General features: G+C 36.0%; 1 long non-coding RNA gene across 1 annotated transcript in view; it reads left to right on the plus strand.

Moving 5' to 3' along the window:
- Nucleotides 1–9,188, plus strand: part of LOC121658281 — a 10,607-nt gene extending 1,419 nt beyond the window's left edge. Inside the window, exons 3-4 of the long non-coding RNA XR_006013920.1 lie at nucleotides 2,900–2,959; nucleotides 4,118–9,188. This is a non-coding gene — a long non-coding RNA (uncharacterized LOC121658281). The remainder of the gene's footprint in view (nucleotides 1–2,899; nucleotides 2,960–4,117) is intronic.
- The last annotated feature ends 1,622 nt before the right edge of the window (nucleotides 9,189–10,810 follow it).

The following is a 10,810-nucleotide window of genomic DNA, read 5'->3' on the forward strand; positions in this document are numbered from 1 at the left end:
ATGTGACAGCTGTTGAAATTTTTGTACCATACATATATTGTAATTGTGGTTTAAAAAACACCAAACCCAAAAAACTCCCCAAACCTTTCATAAAACCTTGCACAGCTTGAGGACTTTTTCTATAAATATTCCTGGAGGTTTGTTGGGTGGTTTTTTTCATATGTAATTTTCCAAGGTTATTGTGTATGCTTCAGAAGCAGTAGGATTTGTACATAATGAGGGCATCTTTTTAGATATGAAATATGAAAACGTAACTTCCCAGGCTATTTGCTTTCTTAGTTACTGAAAAATTAGGCTAGAAAGTACAAACTATATGCATTTAAGTCAGAATTATACATATCTAAAATGCATGGATAATCTAGGAGTGTATATATTGAGATTTATTGGAGGAAGATTGTATCCTTGGTGCTTCTATTAACTATGTCTGTTTAAACTTCTGACAAAATTGGGCTCTAGTTATACCATGCAAATTATAAGCACCAGATTGTTTGAATTTAACCTTTCTTGTTGACTTTCATCTTATTTTGAGCACTGGGAAATTTAACTAAAGCTAAATGCCTGGAGATCATAATATTTTTAGATCCCCATCATTTTGCCAAGTAAGAGAGTTTTGAATGACCTTCTGAAGAACACATGACAAAATTGCCTACTGTAGATAACACAGTAACTGTGACCAAGGACAGAGAGGACATATAATTCTTTATAGTGAACTTTTTACTGGCTAGTGGCAATCTATTACTGGCAGTTTGAGGCTGAAATGAGTATCAGACAGTTTCAGCAGAAACTCAATCTTTCTCATCTAAGGAAACCATGCGCCTTTTGATTAGTACTACATCAGGCTGTTCACCAGAGATTCAAATGCTTGCAAACAAGTCTCTTTAGATAAGGATGAGTGGCCTTTTTGACTGTTCAGTTTAGCCTGAAGTGCAAGTAATTCATTTTATTTTGGGACAGAAACAGTTTCCTGGAGTCTTTTAATAGAAGACAGAATCCCATCTATACCCTTTTCATTTCCTTTTTATATTATTTCATCTCAGCTAACTCAACCTGTTTGGACTAAAAAGCATATCTTTTATCTTTGTGAAGGCACTGCTGTGTTTACTGGGCAACTTTTTCATATGTTTCTACTAACAGTTATTAAAATATGTAGCATAAAAAAAAAGGTAATACTGGGACATGACCAGGGTGAATCCAAATAAACAGCCCTAAAGCACTGGGGATGATCAATAGGGTCAATTCTGTGTTTTTCACAAAAGCTTCATACATTTTATTTTTAACTTCTCTACAGGCTGGTTCTTAAGAAGCAGTTTAGTGAAAAACCTTTACATTTCAGCTCTGCTGTCATATTTCAACTGATGTTCCTGCCAGTAACTTATGACTTGGTGGGAAACAGAGTATTTGGAAGGAATTTTCAGAAATCCACTAAAAAATAGCTCAATTCCCCTTGACAAACCTTGAATCAGAAAAAAGCTTTGAGAAGTCTGTCCAACCTGAAGTATTCTGAAGGAAAGGTTGTAAAATATGTCATAGCTATATACAACAGATAAGACATTGTGCAGCATAATACATGATATAGGAATACAGTTATTAACAGGCATTGTAATCAAGTCACATATTAAAATGATCACTATTTATGAGCTAGATAAAATTCAAACGAGTGAAGTTAGACAATCTATCTCAGCAAGGTCCAGAGTATTATTATAGCTATTCATCTCAGTTCATGTGTTAGAAAGCAAAGTTATAATTCCTTGAAAATACCCTTTTTTGTAAGTTGAGTAAGGTTGGCTCATGCGGTTTCCTGTAATTGATAGAATTTCATCATCTTTTGTCCACTATACCTACTCCTGGGGGGCAGTCAGGAGAGAAATATAAATCTCTCTCTAATCTTAGTCTTTCTCTCTGGAATACATTATCTGAGCATGAGCAACTATGGAATGGCATCTTAGCAATGTTAAGTCTGCTTTTATTTTCACTGCTTGTCACTTTGACTGATGGAAAAAGGAAAAATATGTATTTTAATCTAAAGATAACACTGACTATGAAGAAGTTTGGAGCCTCTCTCTGCCATGTTTTGTCAGCAAAAGTTTTAAAAGTGGCAAGTGTTCACGGTTAATTACCACAGACAAGGGCTTAAGCAAAAATAAGCTCTTATTTGTCAAGAATCTTTCTTTAAAAATACGATTTACCAAAGAACACCTTGTAGTTGCTTATGGGTTACAGAAACCTACAGATAGGGTGGTGTTCCAGGAGTCTTTGGGGTCTTACTCTTTTGCCATAGTGTTGCATACTGTTAGCAAAAGTGGTTTAAAAAACTTTTCTAATGTAGGCTCCATCTTAGCAGAAAATCATCTCAGGTATCAGCTGACATTACTCCATATTGTAATTATAATTGAGTACTAAAATAGATAAAGCAACATGTAACTTTTCAAAAGTGAGTAGAGATAAGGGGGAAAAATCACTAGTACATAATTATCAGTTTGCCACAAAAATTACTCTGTGGACAACAGAAATGGGAAATATTCTGCTCTGTTCTGTTCTTATTATGAGGTATTGGTTTGGTTTAATGTAAATCCTGAAGTACATTCATCCTTCTAGTAATGCATAAAGCACAGCAACATGAGCACGTATTTCTTTTTACAATCTCTGGTGTAAGTCATTGCAGTCTGTTCTTTAAGGTCCACTTATATTTGACAAATTATTTTTTAGAGTGTATTTATGTCTTGGGTGATCAGTCAGGGAGATCCAGTAGTAGTTTTCAGATCATCAGCTTTGGAAAATGGTGCCATCTTATTTTCATTCTTTTGACAAATGCTAAAATCAACTTAACACATTGCTGCTGTCATGGATGGATAAGTAACTCTAATTTCTTCTGTCTGAATATTTTTTCTTTCTATCCAAGGTGCAACAGAAGGAGGACTTCACGTTTGGAAAGACTGCCTTTCCTGCTGAACTCCAAAGGGTACTGAATTAACACTACCAGTTTATCAGTCACAGTATTTTGTTTTTCAGATAGAAGCTTTTTTTCAGTATTTATTTTTTATGTGACTAAAGTTGGTAGCTGTTTAAGAAACCTCAAGTTTTAATTTCTTTTACATACTTCAAACAAATGTGTTATCAAAACAAGCAAGATAAGAAAAACAACAGCAAGATGAATCTGTAAATAATTGGATTCTACAATTTGCATATCTAGCAAATTATGACACACTACAAGAATCTCATCCAAAAGGTATGATTTCTGATTTGTCCAGATCAAAGCTTCTAATGGTCTCTGTAGGAATAAAGCTCGATTGATGGAAATTTTTTTGCGATGTACAGATTGCAACAGATTCCTCAGTTTTGTTGTCTCTTTATATTGTGATGCTTTTCCTTCCCATTTTTTCTTCTTCCTTTGATAGATTTGATTTTCCTTTCTAATGAACTTTCTTTCCTTCTTTAACTGCCTATTTATTTTTCTGCACTACAGATGTGCTATCCAACTCCAATATTTCCAATAGTGTCCTCTTCCTTAGCTCTGATGGAAGAGCTGTCAAGTTTCACACACTCTGCACACCTTTGCCAACACTGTCACGCCTTGCCACAGCTCTCATACCCAGCTGGAGTACAGTAGTTCCTTTTTCTCTTGATAGCCAGACAACTTTCCTCCATTTCTGTTGCTGAGGCACTGCCAGAGAATGGTAGAGAAAGGGATTTACAATTTTAGCTATAGTTACATTTCAAATGCTCAAGAAAGAAAGAAGAAACTCTAAGAAACGTGTTATGAAGCCAGCTTAAATTCTTTTGTGCTTGGGAATACAATAAAATGCTACTAATTAAAACAAGAAGCCTTGAGGGAAATCCTTTAAAATGTAATAGAAAATAATAACAGTTTGAGAAACCTGGGATGCTTGTGATGCTCTGTCTCTCCCACTCCTTTACTGAAGTAAATCGTTGTTTTGTGTTTAGAATTTGATGCATTATTTTCTAGTGAGTGAGAAACAGTCTGTGGATCTTTTTGGGGCAGTACTTGATTGTGGAGGCTTGGTTCATTCCCTGTTTTTTAGTTTCTGAATCACTCTGTGTACTTTGATGGTAGTTATATTTTGGGACTCTCTAATGAGTAGCTTATAGTTTCTTACAGATTTCAAAGGAAGACTATACATTCTCCTGGAGTTTATCTCTGTATTCCATGGGAGTTGTCTATAAGAGAGCCTACAAACGTACTGGATGCATCTCACGGCACTACCCTTCTTCACGTCCCATTCACATCTTTATATACATAGCCGTGTGTGCATGTGAGAGCATGAGAATTAATGGTGGGAATAAAGTAGAAACTCCTTTTCAAATAACAAGGTATAAATAATTGCTTATAATTATGTAGGATAAAGAATGAAAGCCAGATGATGGAAAGATGATAACCAGAAAGATGGCTTCTAGTAAAATCAGAAAGGTTAATAAACAGTTCTACAGGCTAAATGACATGGAAAAAGAAGATATTTTGTTTATTTTTTAGTAAAACATGTTTTTATTGAGGTAAAATGCAAATGTAAGATTAACAGATCTTTATCATTAATTAATCTTACTTAAGGAGGATGTGGCTTATAGGTATTACTGGCACCATTAATCACAGAATCACAGAATAAGCTGAGTTGCAAGATACCCAGAAGGGTCCTCATGTCCAACTCCCAGCTCTGCACAGCACCATCCCCAAGCATCACACCATGTGCCTGAGAGTGTTGTCCAAACACTCCTTGAGCTCTCTCAGGCTGGTGCTGTGACCAGTTCCTTGGGGAGCCTGTTCCAGTTCCCAGCTGCCATCTGGGTGAAGGATCTTGTTCTAATATCCAACCTAAACCTGTCCTGACAGAACTTCAGGCAATTCCCTTTGATCCTGTCACTGGTCACCACAGAGGAAAGATTGGTGCCTGCCCCTCTGCCTTCTGTAGATTCTCAGCTGTAGACTTGAGACTAGAGGTCTCCCCTCAGCCTCCTCCTCTCCAGGCTGAACAGACCAAGTGACCTCAGCTGCTCCTCATACGGCTTCCCCTCGAGGCCCTCCACCATTTTTGTTGCCTTCCTTTGGATGCCCTCTAATAGCTTAATAATATGATTCTAATGTTGTGGCACCCAGACCTGCACACAGGGTTTGAGGTGAGGCCGCCGCAGTGCAGAGCAGAGTGGGACAATCCCCTCTCTTGCCCAGCTGGTGATGCTGTGCCAGGTGCACCCTAGGACATGGCTGGCCCTTCAATGTCACATTGGTGGCCTGAGATAAAACCCTTGCCTCCATTTCTGCCCAGGGAGTCTTAGCCACTCTAATGCATCAATATTGAATTAAATTTAAAGCTAGTTAAGAGAAAGAAAGGTGTGATAACTTCTGAATTGGAAAGTGTATGAAATATAAGCATTCACTACAAATTGAGATGTGAGAAAACTTAGGAAATTAATAAGTGGTGGAAGACTGAAAAATATGCATCTATATTCTGGCTGATCTAAATAAAAAGAAAAATATTTTTGAAGAAAGAAGCCAGCTCAAAGTTTAAGGGCTCAGTGGGATTTTATCATCAGAAAAATAGGCAGAAACTTTCACAATTTTAAATCTTGCTTTTAGCATCTCAGGCTCCTGAGAAACTTGTCTTCTTTAATAGCTTTAAAATGCCTTTGACTTTTATAGAGTGATGCAAGTATTAATCAAATTAGAACATCTAACTGTAGCCTTTATTCATTTTATCCCATTCATCATAATCTATCCATATAGAGTCTTCAAAACAAGAAAAAATATCCATGAAAGAAAGTTTCTAGTAAAAACCCTGACAATCTAATAGACATATCAAATATGTTATTCATTGAAAGGACTGCAAGCTCAAATTCAAGTTCTGAGTCAAGAGCGGATTATGTCTACTGAGAATTGTATTTCTCTCCTCACATCTGTGTTTCTTGGTGTCCTTACTGTCTTCACTAATCCTTTGATTCATAAAGACAGAAATGTCCTCTAGGGTTCAAGTGATGTGTGATTGACTAGAACATTCCCTGTTCATCCCAGCAGGGTATGATGCAGAACAAGATAGTCTAGAGTACTGTAATTGATTGTTTTATAAGAGAAGCTTTCCTCTTCCTTTAAAAGAGCAATAATATAATCAGGGAGAAAAATTGTGTTGGAGTTCAAACATTTAGCATAATGTTGAGCCCTCGAAACTTTCAAAATCATATTTCAATGTTCTCAAGGCAGTTATTTATATAGTGATATCACTGTCTGAAAATTAATTTGATAAAAATAAAGCTATGTGCATATTCTACAGCCATGTGCAAATTCTATATTTGTCAAAATTCAAATTCAAGCTCTGTAAATGATTTTTGTTATGCCATGTATTCAAACTTTATACTTTGCTTTTATCTTTCATTTTATTCATAATTACACATAATTCTCTTCAGTCTACGCTGTGTGTTTTTCACCCCACTACCTTCAGTCTCTCATATCTGGAGTTGATTTTTTTTTGTTATTTTTTTCCTTAAGATGATTGAATTAAATAAAATACATTATTCATCACCTCATGACATGAGGTTTTATCTCCAGGACCCTGATGTAATAAACAAATTTCTTACTGCTAATGTCACATAAGTAATTTTTCAGTACCCTCACTTCCAGCAAAAGTTTGGGTGTGCAAATACATAGCTCCAGCTACAGGAAGAGAAGTAATTAATCTGCAAATCAAAAGATGGTGCCACACAGAATTAAAGGCATTTTATTCTAACACATTCTGAAGGTATCAGTTTAATTCCTTAGGTGAGATGCTGATCTTGTTTTCAGCTACATTTTTTTTACAAAATTTTGGCCTTTCTTTTAAGGTTTCTGTGAAATTTTCCTAAATTCTTCTCTTGCAGTGAAACAGTTATGGCTACAACACTGTCAGGGCTAGTAACTATGGGCTTTAGATCCAGTTCCATCAGAAAAGGAGCAAGCCAGACAGACCTGGCAGGCTGGGAAAAAGTGGGATTAGAGCAACAGACCAAGAGATATTTCAGGGGTTGCCAGTGAATTGTCCCAAAGCAGTGGCAGTGATGTCTTGTTCTTGGAAAGTGGTTGCTTAGTTTCATCCTTTATTTAGTGGAGCTACCTTACTTCTGAAAGAAGCTACAGCACATATGACAGCACCATCAATGGCACTGATCCAAGGGCTTTCTTTTCTTTGTTTAGAAAGTGCAGACAACCTGTCACGTGAAGCAAAATAAATACCCCATGAGGCCCCCTGTTTCTAAGTTAAAGGAGAATTTAAAATATTGGATAATCATTGAAACATTCAAAATTATTCATCTATAAGGTGAGGAGAAGTATCTATAAATTACTTGTACTATAGTATTTCATTATATGTATTAAAGTACTGACAAATACTTGTTTATTACATTTCAAATGTGGCAATTTTTTTCCTTTTTTTTGTAAGGAATTGCATGAATTTGTGGTTATGCATTAATTTACCAGCTGTGTACTAGGGCTCATGGTCTCTCATAAAACTTAAACTTTTCTCCACCTTTTTTCTCAAGAACAACTTTTTCTAATTCTTTTCTATGATAACTGGTTAATAAGCATTTAGATCTATTGTCAGTACAGAGATGAGAGAAACACAAGTGGCTGAGTTAAAAATATTACATGTAACTGTTTTCTGTGTGTTTTCAGTACTGCAGCTTGTTTGACAGTAGCTCTGTCTGTTCTTTGCAGTTATTCTACTGGACTTGCTTCTCCTCTTCAATTTCATCTTTTTTGCTTCTGCTAGCAGCTGGCAAGTGTCTTTCATAGGCAGTGTTTGCTGTTCAGGTATGTCCTGCTATTTACTACTGCTTTGTATTTAAATAATACAAAATGTATGTTGAGCACACAAATAAAGCAATAATTTCTTACACCAGGGCAACAACAGCAGTCATTGTCAAGGAAAGTTTTGGAGCATCACAAGCAATGGTAAGACTGTGCTATGAAGTACTGTTATGGGGTGGTTCAGATTAATGAAAATTAATCTGTATGCAAATGCTTACAGCAATAAGTCTAAGTGCAAAGTGCAAATAAACCTGCCAGTCTAATTTATAAGCTCTTTTTCCTTTGTTCTGTGGCACCCTTGCACTTATATGGACTGCAAGATCATGCAATTGGGAACCATATGAATGATGGAACTGGCTTTCACTTTTTGCGTGACTGCCAGGTTTAACAGTGGGTACAACAATCAGTGGTGTCCCATATCTGTGACAACATCTGCTCATCTTCTCGGCAGGGCAGGTCTAGTCTCTCTACATTGCTTTATTCCACCTACTGGCAGTGCAAAACATATGAATCAGGACCATCCTCCTCCAGAACTGCAGCAAGGGAGATCTTGAGCCTGAAGGCAACTTTTGCTTTACGATATTGACGTAATGTTCACCTCCTATATAATGGTTTTCATAAAATAACCGTGCTTTGAGATCTTTGGCACATTATATGACTAATGAGGAAAAAGGTAAGAAAATTTTAGTAATGATATTAAACCTTAAAAAACCATGACAGAATTTAGCTCCATGCTGGCATTTTATAACACATCAAATGCATACCTGGAAGTCAGTGAAGTTGCACTGACAGTTGATTTTGGCTTGGCATTTTACTACTGAAAGAAGTGATGAGTGTGTTCACTTCCTTAAACTCTGTAAGGTTATTGTTAGTCAGTTAAACTTTGAAATGCTGTAAGAGATTATTTGAGCCAAAATGGAGTGCTCTGCAAGATTGTAACTGTGCTTTAAACTAAGAAGGTAGGAAACTCTCAGGAGACAGTTCTGTATCTATTCTGTTCACTCCATCAAGTACAGTACTTTAAATTTTCAAGATTAACAGTCTTCACCTACAAACTACTGAAGGACAGGAAACTTTTACAGATTTCATTTCTAGTGTGTGTGACAGCATCAATGCGTTTGTCACTCTCAGCAGTAGTTTCTTCCTGAAACATTTTGACAGAATTGGGAAGCATTAAAATAATTTTTACCTCAACATTAAAAAAGTCTAGTAACAACTTGGTATTTTTCTACTTTATTCAAAGTATGAGTGACAATAGCTGCAGTACATTTCCAGGTCACATGTGCATTGTCAGTCTGAAAGACATCACTGGAGTTCTGAGAAATGCTGAAGGTTAAGGTACGCAGACTTGATCATTGTAGGTCAAACTCTGCATTTGGATTGTTGCCATTGAAGTTGTTAGATGTTCCTGGGATAATGGTGTTTTACTCTAGACCTAAATAAAGTAAAATGAAGTGGCAATCCAAGCTGATCCATTTGTCATCTTTTGAATAACGTATGTGCATCATTTTTGAGTAAAACTTGATTGACAGGTGTATGTTGGCATTGTTATTGCAGGGCTATTAATTTAATTGCAATTAGCTATAAATCTTAAATTAAGTCAGTAACATTTGAATTTGCATGTATCTTCCCTACCATGTGTCGGTTTCCTTTTGGGTTTTTTTTATCCCTTGTGGTTTGCCTAAAAAAACCATTTCAGGGATCAGTTAGCACCCACTTGTTTGCCTAGTAGATTGCTGCTGTGTTTAGGCTGCAATAATAAGCTATACAGGAACCGAAACTTCAGAGAAAGAACTTTTAAGAAAAGCAAGGAGTTTTCAATGAAGAGAGAAGAATTTTATACCTTATTGAAAAACCTCGTTATGTGAGAGCAGTGACTTTTAGTACAACAGAGCAACATTCATATACTTGTGGAAGACAATAACGCCAGTCCCCAAATGCACTTTTCATTAGTGAGTAGGAGGGTGACCATAGTCTTTTCTATGCAGCAAGAGAATAAAATGAGTTTAAGATAAAAGATACTGTCTAAACAGTTGTCAGATGCCCTGAGCACAGACAAGGGTGGATTACTCTGATTTAGAGACACTCTTGCAGATCTTGGCATATGAACATGGAAAAGAGATGCATATTGAGCTGGTTGCTTCTGGAATCAGCAGGGCATGGATAAATTACCTCAGAGGCTCTGATCAGTGCTGCTTTGAAGAACTGTGACAATCCAACATCCACGGCCCCTTGCAACTGCTGAACTCCCCATAACCTTCTGCAAAGATGCTTTAAAGTCTGTTTCATCTGCAAGAGAAAGACATTTAAATTACATTTCTTGAACAGTTTAATGTAGGCCTAATTTTTTAACAAAGAGAAGAATTTATTGTGAGTTAGTATGTCCCTAGTTTTGCTCACAATATCTGTTTTCGGAAGGATGTTACTGTAGCTACTTAAGAGGTTAAATACAGAACTGATTTAGGATTACTGCTTTACTTTTAATTCATTCATCAGGTTGAAAAAGGCAGAACATACTTTTCTACTGAATAAATTGCAGATTGTATATGCTGGGATTATTTTTAACAAATGAAGCTCAAGTTCAAAAAAGTTTGAAAATTAGGTGAATGAAATGAAAAATATTAGAGGAATGTTTACTTTTTAAAAGTAAGTCAGAGAAAATGCAAATTTTAAAAGATATTTCTGCAGTTGCAGTTGAAAGAAATATTGTAAAATCAAACTTTCACAACCAAAGAAATAATAAAGGTTTGATAAGATATAGTAAAACTAAACTGACAGTAATTTGTTTAGGCTTATTGCATGTAATTTTGTAGAAGATTAAAAGGGAAAATGACAGATAAGGTAGCCTGTGAACTCAGATTTGTATCAGTGTGAGTAAAGTTCAAGATAAAGTACTGCTTTTAAAGTTCTGTGGAGCTAAAAGCTTCTGAAATGCAATGAATTGAAATGTTGCTCCATTTTTTCTGTTTTCATTATTGGATTATATAGCAATCTAAAACTTCAAATACCCTAGTCCCTTATGCTCAA

The sequence above is a fragment of the Corvus kubaryi genome, unplaced genomic scaffold (genome assembly GCF_017639235.1).
Source record: "Corvus kubaryi isolate FWS band 111438036 unplaced genomic scaffold, C.kubaryi_AGA036_p1.0 split3-131, whole genome shotgun sequence".
NCBI lineage: Eukaryota > Metazoa > Chordata > Aves > Passeriformes > Corvidae > Corvus > Corvus kubaryi.